Here is a 9,394-nt window from a genome sequence, read left to right as displayed (position 1 = left end):
ATTGAAAGCACGAGCTCAAACGGATATTCCCCATACCAATGTTCATAACAACATTAGTCACAATAGTCAAAAGGTGGAAGCAACCCAAATGTTCATCAACTGATGAATGGATAAACAAAAATTCCCTGATATATACATATAAGGGAATGTTATTCAGCATAAGAAATGAAATTCTGATACATACTACCATATGGATGGACCTTGAAGACATTATGTGAAATAAGCCTGACACAAAAAGACAAAAATTATATGAGTCCATTTGTATGAGTACCTAGAATACTCAAATTCATAGAGACAGTAGAATGGCGGTTAAATACAAAAATTAGCAGGGCGTCGGCCGGGCCTGGTGGCTCATGCCTGTAATCCCAGCACTTTGGGAAGCTGAGGGAGGCGGATCATGAGGTCAGGAGATCAAGACCTTCCTGGCTAACACAGTGAAACCCCATCTCTACTAAAAATGCAAAAAAAATTAGTCAGGCGTGGTGGCAGGTGCCTGTAGTCCCAGCTACTAGGGAGGCTGAGGCAGGAGAATAGCGTGAATCCGGGAGGCGGAGCTTGCAGTGAGCCGAGATTGCGCCACTGGGCTCCAGCTTGGGCAACAGTACATCTCAAAAAGAAAAAAAAGGTGGTTGCAGGAGCTGATGGTGGGAGAGGGCAGTGTGAAGTCACAGTTTGCTAAGCATGGAGTTTCAGTTTGCGGTGATGAAACAGTTCTGGTGATGGATGGTGGTGATGGTCACATAATAATGTGAATGTACCTAATGGCATTGAACTGTGCACTTAAAAATTGTTAAGATGGTAAATTTTATGTAATGTATATTTTGCCACAATAAAAAGGAAAAAAAGAGACTGGGCTTGGTGGCTCATGCCTGTAATCCCGGCACTTTGGGAGGCTGAGGCGGGAGGATTACAAGGTCAGGAGTTCGAGACCAGCCTGGCCAATATGGTGAAACTCCGTCTCTACTAAAAACATACAAAAATTAGCTGGGCATGGTGGCGGGTGCCTGTAGTCCCAGCTGCTCAGGAGGCTAAGACAGGAGAATTTCTTGAACCTGGGAGGCGGAGACTGCAGTGAGCCAAGATCACACCACTGCACTCCAGCCTGGGCGACAGAGTAAGACTAATTGTTGGCCACATTTTAAAGTTTTATCTTTGCTTTACTTTATTTCTTCTTTCTCATGTACTTTTAAGAAAGAACCCTTTTAATATTACAGAAGTATACATATGCATTTTAGAAAAGTTGAAAACAAAGACAAGCAAAAAATTAAAAAAGTAAAACATTCAGATTTCCACTACCCAAATAACAATAACTAATATCTTAGTAAATGGCCTTCTTTTTACCAAAATGAGTGATTACATTTATTCTGTAACTTGCTTTTTTCAGCAAAACATCTCCACTTTCCATTACAGTAAATTTTCATCTCATCCAATATTTAAACTATATTCAAGTTTCTCCAGTTGACTCCAAAATCTCTTTGTAACTAGTTTTTCCAGAACAGTATCCAATCTAGGATCACCTGTTGCATCTGATTATCATGGCCCTTTTGTCTCTTTTAATCTAGCAAAAGTTGGCCAGGTTTGGTAGCTCACACATGTAATCCCAGTACTTTTGGAGGCCAAGGCAGGTGGATCACCTGAGGTCAGGAGTTCGAGAGCAGCCTGGCAAACATGGTGAAACCCTGCCCAACATGGTGAAATCCTATCTCCACAAAAAATACAAAAATTAGCTGGGTGTGGTGGCACGCACCTGTAATCGCAGCTACTCAGGAGGCTGAGGCAGGAGCATCACTTGAACCTGGGAGGCAGAAGTTGCAGTGAGCCGAGATTGTACAACTGCACTCTAGCCTGGGCCACAAGAGCAAAACTCCGTCTCAGAAAAAAAAAAAAAGAAAAAGAAAAACTAGCAAAAGTCATTAAAAAATTATGTAATACTTGTTGAAGGTTAATTGTCCTGGAGAATTTCCCACCCTCTGACTTTGTGTTATTGGTTCCTTATGGTGTCACTCATCTTGTTCCTCTATCCTTTACATTTCCTGTACACTGGAATTAATATCTAAAGGCCTATTGACATTTAGATACTAATTAATCAAAAACATTTTTTGACTAGAATAAATAATTACCATTGATTTTGTGTTGTATCACTGCTAAAGATACACTATCTATCTCGTTGAGGATTAGTAAAGCACTAGCAAAACTCAGATTAATTTCTGGATTAAGGTAATAACAACCTGAACCCACCATCATACAATGAGATTGTCCTTGCATCTACTAACCTGTGTGGTGTTACTTCGACCCTGTAAATATCCAGTTCTCCACCAACTATTAACATATAAAATTAACATAATGGTTTAACCACAATTGATAACCCTTGTTTAAAAGGATTTGCCACTGCTGGGTGCGGTGGCTCACTCCTGTAATCCCAGCATTTTGGGAGGCCAAGGCGGGTGGATCACCTGAGGTCAGGAGTTTGAGGCCAGGCTGGCCAACATGGTGAAACTACATCTCTACTACAAATACAAAAATTAGCCTGGCATGGTGGTGCACACCTGTAATCTCAGCTACTCGGGAGGCTGAGACATGAGTGATCACTTGAACCTGGAGGTGGAGGTTGCAGTGAGCTGAGATTGCCCCATTGCACTCCAGCCTGGGCAACAGAGCAAGACTCTATGTCAATAATAATAATAATAAGTGAATTTGCCAAAGTATGCTTTTCTAATCCTGCTTTTTTTTTTTTTTTTTTTTTTTGAGACAGAGTCTTGCTCTGTCACCAGGCTGGAGTGCAGTAGCATGATCTCAGCTCACTACAACCTCCACCTCCCGGGTTCAAGTGATTCTCCTGCTTCAGCCTCCCAAGTAGCTGGGATTACAGGCGCGTGCCACCATGCCCGGTTGTATTTTAGAAGAGACGTGGTTTCACCATATTGGCCAGGATGGTCTCGATCTCTTGACTTCGTGATCTGCCCGCCTCGGTCTCCCAAAGTGCTGGGATTACAGGCGTGAGCCACCGCGCTCCGCCTTTGTTTTTTTCTTACAAAGTAGTTTCCCTCATTAACTGGGACTGTTTGGCTACTGTGAAATCGTTTCTACTGGAAAACAGAATGAATCTTTATTTATTTTTTTGTTTTAGTAGGGAGAGGCTTGGAATAATGGTCCCTTCCCACACTGAGGTTCCATTAGTCTATGGAATAAATGTTTTCACTTTTTAGTTCTGAGCGTGAGCAAACTCTCTACGGTATTTTCAATTACTCGCTGAGACTGCTTTAGTTTTCTAATCTCTTGTGTGAACACCATGGTATGTCTTAGTTNTTTTTGAGACAGAGTCTTGCTCTGTCACCAGGCTGGAGTGCAGTAGCATGATCTCAGCTCACTACAACCTCCACCTCCCGGGTTCAAGTGATTCTCCTGCTTCAGCCTCCCAAGTAGCTGGGATTACAGGCGCGTGCCACCATGCCCGGTTGTATTTTTAGAAGAGACGTGGTTTCACCATATTGGCCAGGATGGTCTCGATCTCTTGACTTCGTGATCTGCCCGCCTCGGTCTCCCAAAGGGCTGGGATTACAGGCGTGAGCCACCGCGCTCGGCCTTTGTTTTTTTCTTACAAAGTAGTTTCCCTCATTAACTGGGACTGTTTGGCTACTGTGAAATCGTTTCTACTGGAAAACAGAATGAATCTTTATTTATTTTTTTGTTTTAGTAGGGAGAGGCTTGGAATAATGGTCCCTTCCCACACTGAGGTTCCATTAGTCTATGGAATAAATGTTTTCACTTTTAGTTCTGAGCGTGAGCAAACTCTCTACGGTATTTTCAATTACTCGCTGAGACTGCTTTAGTTTTCTAATCTCTTGTGTGAACACCATGGTATGTCTTAGTTGAACTACTGTCGTGCCAAAGAAAAGAATTCCGAAAATCTCTAAGTCACACGATCTCAAGAGGCCAACCAGCTCTGCAGCTGGGTTTTCAGTTTCAATCGTTTCCAGAGAGTGTGCAGGACGTTTCTCCCGAGCCTTCTTTTGCAGTGGGCCACGAGCGTGCTGAGAACATCTCCTGTCCCCGCGCTGCAGGGGGTGGGCGCTCTGCCGGCGGGAATCTTTAGGATTAACTGGAAGCACCCCCACACTCACTCCTATTCTCCGGGCTGGAGTCGGCATCGCCTTCCTTTAAGGAAACGGAAAGGTGCTGACCACTAGAGGGCTGTTTATACATTTTTATTAAACAACAAAAGTTTATGTGCACAGAATCAGACATGAAACACAAGTTTTAAAAGTCGTGAAAAACTTTACAAAAAATACATATATATATATATAAAACGGAAAGATCGTTTAATACGAAATGCAATTTCTTGGAGCAAAGCAAAACAAGCTTATCCCTTTGAAAAGATCTAGAAAGAGCACTTTCGTATAACTGCCCGGCTAGCTCAGTCGGTAGAGCATGGGACTCTTAATCCCAGGGTCGTGGGTTCGAGCCCCACGTTGGGCGGCCTCTATTTTGCTTTCATTTGACCAACTTCAGGTTGCTTTCATTTGACCAACTTCAGGTCTAATCAATGTTAGTAATTTCACCAGTTTCAGCTCTCATCAACTGTAATAACAGACTTCAGCCCGTGTGGTCTTATTTTCAAATAATTCAATACATACAAAACTACTAAAACTAAGCTAACCTAAAAAAGGAAAAATGGGCCGGGCGCGGTGACTCACGTCTGTAATCCCAACACTTTGGGAGGCCGAGGAGGGTGGCTCACGAGGTCAGGAGTTCGAGACCAACCTGGCCAATATGGTGAGCCCATCCCCACACCGTACCCCACCCCTCACCGTCCCCCCACCCCGCAAGGTCTCTACTAAAAATACAAAAATTAGTTGGGTGTGGTGGCGAGTGCCTGCAGTCTCAGCTGCTCAGGAGGCTGTGGCAGGAGAATCGCTTGAACCCAGGAGGTGGAGGTTGCAGGTGAGCCGAGATCGGGCCATTGCACTCCAGCCTGTGCGACAGGGCAAGACTCCGTCTCCAAAAAAAAAAGGAAAAATGAAACCAGAAAATTTCATCTTGTAAATTACACAGTTAAAGGTTATCTGCCCTAGAAAAGTATTAGAAAAGTATTTGTTGCTGAGTGGCCTGTTTGAAGGGCAGCCGAACGCCAAAGGTTAGGGCATAAGAAGACATTAAAATTCACGAAATTGTAGAGTTCATAATATTGCCGAAGTAATCTCTGTTAAAACGTCTGAAATATTTTTTACTTAATATTATGTGATACTGAAGATTAGTTTGGAGAACAATTCTGCATATTTTTAAACCACCGTTAAGATTGTTTTAGCGATGAACAAATATGGTGGTTACTGTGAGCAGAGCCTTACAACTTTTTTATCTTTTTTTTTTTTCCTCCTGAGTGCTTCTATGTAGATACCCTTTTTACTTTCTTTCTTTCTTTTTTTTTTTCCTTTTCTCTTTTTTTGAGACGAAGTCTGGCTTTGTGACCCAGGCTGGAGTGGAGTGAGTCGATCTCGGCTCACTACAACCTCCACCTCCGGGGTTCAAGCGATTCTCCTGCCTCAGCATCTTGAGCAGCAGGGACTACAGGCGCAGGCCACCACACCCGGCTAATTTTTGTATTTTAGTAGAGACCGGGTTTCACCATGTTTGCCAGGCTGGTCTTGAACTCCTAACTTTGTAATCCACCTGTCTTGGCCTCTCAAAGTGCTAGGATTACAGGCGTGAGCCACCGCGCCCGGCCAGAAGCTCACTTTCTTTGAGCAAAACTATTGTATGTTGACAGTTCCAAGTTTTTTCCTCTACCTAAATATTTTTAGTCATTCCCAGCAATTCTCAAATGTTCTCCACAATTACTATATGTTATCTCATCAATTCAAAATACAGTTTCAGACCTTGGAAAAAAGATATTAAAAAATTTCAGCATCTGGCTGGGCCCGTGGCTCACGCCTGTAATCCCAGCACTTTGGGAGGCCTAGGCGGGCGGATCACGAGGTCAGGAGATCGAGGCCATCCTGGCTAACACGGTGAAACCCCATCTCTACTAAAAACACCAAAAAAAATTAGCCGGGTGTGGTGGCGGGCGCCTGTAGTCTCAGCTACTCTGGAGGCTGAGGCAGGAGAATGGCGTGAACCTGGGAGGCGGAGCTTGCAGTGAGCCGAGATTGCGCCACTGCACTCCAGACTGGGAGACAGCCAGACTCTGCCTCAAAAAAAAAAAAAGAAAAATGAAAATTTTCAGCAAATTTCAGCATCAGAAATGAAGATACCCAAACACCCCCGTTATTACAGATGCATAATTAATCTCTAGGTGATGGGAGGTGAGGTGAATTTTTTATTTTTGTTTTTAAATTTTTTTTTCTGAGACAGAATCTTGCTCTGTTGCCAGGCTGTAGTGCAGTGGCTCGATCTCGCTCACTGCAACCTCTGCCTCGCGGGTTCAAGCTATCCCCCTGCCTCAGCCTCCTAAGTAGCTGGGACTACAGCTCGCACCACCACACCCGGCTAGCTTTTTGTATTTTAGTAGAGAGGGAGTTTCACCATGTTGGCCAGGATGGCCTCAAACTTCTGACCTCGTGACCCACCTGCTTCGGCCTTCCAAAGTGCTGAATTACAGGTATAAGCCACCGCACCAGGCCCGGATTTTTTCCAGAGAAGTAAACCAGGTGGGAAAAAAAACGAATTGGTAAATTGATGAAAGGTCAATGGAAATGTTATACATTAACTTAAAATAGAAGAGCGGGATTACTTGAGTCCCACCCAAAATTTTTATTTAAAGCGCTAACCCTCAGAGCCTCAGAATGAGATCTTATTTGGAAAAAGCTCTGTTGTAGATGTAATTAGTTAAGATGAGGTCATACCAGAGTAAGGTGGCCTCCTAATCCATTATAACTGGTATTTTTATAAGAAAAAAAAAGGGGGGGGGATTTGGAAAAAGACACACAAACCCAGACACCAACATCTGGAAACCTGGGAGAAAGCCATGTGCAGACGAAGGCAGAAACTGAGGTAATGCTTCTGCAAGCTAAGGAACACCAAATGTTCCTGCAAGCTAAGCAATGCCAAAGATTGCCAGCAAACCACCAGAAGCTAGAGGACAGGAATGGCACAGATTCTTCCTCACAGTCCTCAGAAGGAATCAAACCTACCAACATGTTTATATGGGATTTCTAGCCTCTAGAACTGTGAAATAATAAATTTATGTTTGGCAGCCCCGGGAAACTAATACAATCAGTATTCCAGTTGGGAGGTAACTTTGATTTTAAATTTTTTTTATTATACTTTATATTAAGTAATTGTCATCATCTTCATTCTCAAAAAGTCTTTATGAGAAGCAATAGTTTTTTTTTGATGCAGTCCTAAATTAAGGTCAAGGGAGGAAGTTAGGATCACTGAGCCTTCAGAAGTAGCATTTTAACAAGCTTAATCTTAATGGATATTTTTTCTTATTGTTAGCTGATGATTCATTACGTTGAGTAGTGACTTATTGCTATTTGTACTAAAAAATGCAAAGATATACTATGTCAAATACATTTTATTCTCCCATGGAACTCATATTTGAAGATTTTATGTTCAATTAATCTATAAATGAATACTTTAAGACAGTGTGCTAATTCAATGCAATCCAGTTTCTTTAACAAGTAAATGGCAAAAAAAGAGAGAGACAGAGATACCTTAATGAAATGAAATGTGTGGATTTTGTTTCCATCTTGATTTGAACCAGTCATAAAGAAACATCTATGAGACAATCAAGGAATCTGAACACAGACTGGGTACTTGAAGATAAGGAGTTATTTGCAATTAAATGCAATAATGTCATTTAGAGATACATACTATTGTTTATGAATAAAATAGACACGATCTCTGGAATCTGGGTATATGTATTTTTCGGGGGAGAGGAATGAAGAGATAACAATGAAACAAGATTGGCCACATGTTAATAATTGTAGAAGCCGAGTGACCCACACAACAGAGTTCATTACACTATCACCTCTGCTATTGTATATGTTTACATTTTTCCATAAATTTAAATACCATTAGATTATGCAAAAACAAAACTGTCTTAACCTCTGTAGCCCAGTGATCACACTTAGCATCACTAACAGTGGGACAACCAGATATTATGTGCCTACTGATGTAATTTTATGAGAACTGCACAGCATCACCTTTAAAATATTCTTGTCAAAACACTCAACTTAGATCTAATCAAGCCTTTAGACCTAACTTTTCATTTATAGGAAATGTAAGTAACAAGTAACACTGTGAGTAAATAATCGAGTGAATTCAGAATGTCAGACATTCAACAAAGGCTTGGGCTCTTCAGAAAGCAAATACTAATACTAAACAAAGACTAATACCACTACTAATAAAGGGTATGTGTTGGGGGGCAGACTGTATTTGAGCCAAAGGCTTCCCCTCCAGCCCCATTGACCGTCTGGTGAAGCCAGTGAATTCTCTTCTCAGAATGTCTTAAATGCATTAAAAAAAAAAAAAACAGGATTATTAAAAAAAAACTACATTGAAATACAGTTACCAAAATATTTAAAAGTACAATATGGTAATACACATGTTCCATTATTAATGCATTAAATAACAAGATCTAGCAGCAGGTCCAATAACTACAATAGTTTTTTTTTTTTTTTTATTTATTTAGAGATGGAGTCTCGGTTTGTCGCCCAAGCTGGAGTGCAGTGGCAGTGGCGCAATCTCAGCTCACTGCAACCTCCATCTCCCGGGTTCACAGTATTCTCCTGCCTCAGCCTCCAGAGTAGCTGGGACTATAGGCGCCTGCCACCACACCCGGCTAATTTTTTGTATTTTTCGTAGAGATGGGGTTTCGCTGTGTTAGCCAAGATGGTCTCCATCTCCTGACCTCATGATCTGCCCGCCTCGGCCTCCCAAAGTCCTGGGATTACAGACGTGAGCCACTGCGCCCTGCCTAGGAAACGCTAAATTTTAATTAGAATTTGGTGAAAATTAAAATGTTATTTTTGCCTCATTCATCTTCATGGACCCTTTCAATTGTATCCACGGACTCCTAGCTTAAGAACTTCTGCTCTAGGTTTAAAAAGACAAGCTATTTGGCTAGGCGTCGTGGCTCAAGCCTGTAATTCCAGCACTTTGGGAGGCTGGGGAAGGTGGATCACTTGAGGTCAGGAGTTCAAGACCAGCCTGGCCAACATGGTAAAATCCTGTCTCTACTAAAAACACAAAAATTAGCTGGGTGTAGTGGTGTGTGTCTGCAATCCCAGCTACTCTGAGGCAGGAGAATGGCTTGAACCCAGGAGGCAGAGTTTACAGTGAGCCGAGATTTGAGACTCTGTCTCAAACAAAACAAAACAAACAAACAAAAAACAAGAGATTGCTCAGTTCTGGGGCATAATTAAAAAAAAAAAAAAAAAAAAAAAAAAAAAAA

General features: G+C 41.9%; 1 non-coding gene across 1 annotated transcript; it reads left to right on the top strand.

The window, feature by feature from the left end:
* The first annotated feature begins 4,403 nt into the window (after positions 1-4,403).
* TRNAK-CUU (transfer RNA lysine (anticodon CUU)) lies at positions 4,404-4,476 on the top strand. The gene has a single exon. It is a non-coding gene; the product is annotated as a tRNA-Lys (tRNA).
* The last annotated feature ends 4,918 nt before the right edge of the window (positions 4,477-9,394 follow it).

The sequence above is a fragment of the Rhinopithecus bieti genome, unplaced genomic scaffold (genome assembly GCF_001698545.2).
Source record: "Rhinopithecus bieti isolate Rb0 unplaced genomic scaffold, ASM169854v2 scaffold_15087, whole genome shotgun sequence".
NCBI lineage: Eukaryota > Metazoa > Chordata > Mammalia > Primates > Cercopithecidae > Rhinopithecus > Rhinopithecus bieti.
This window is presented reverse-complemented; position numbering and strand designations above follow the sequence as displayed.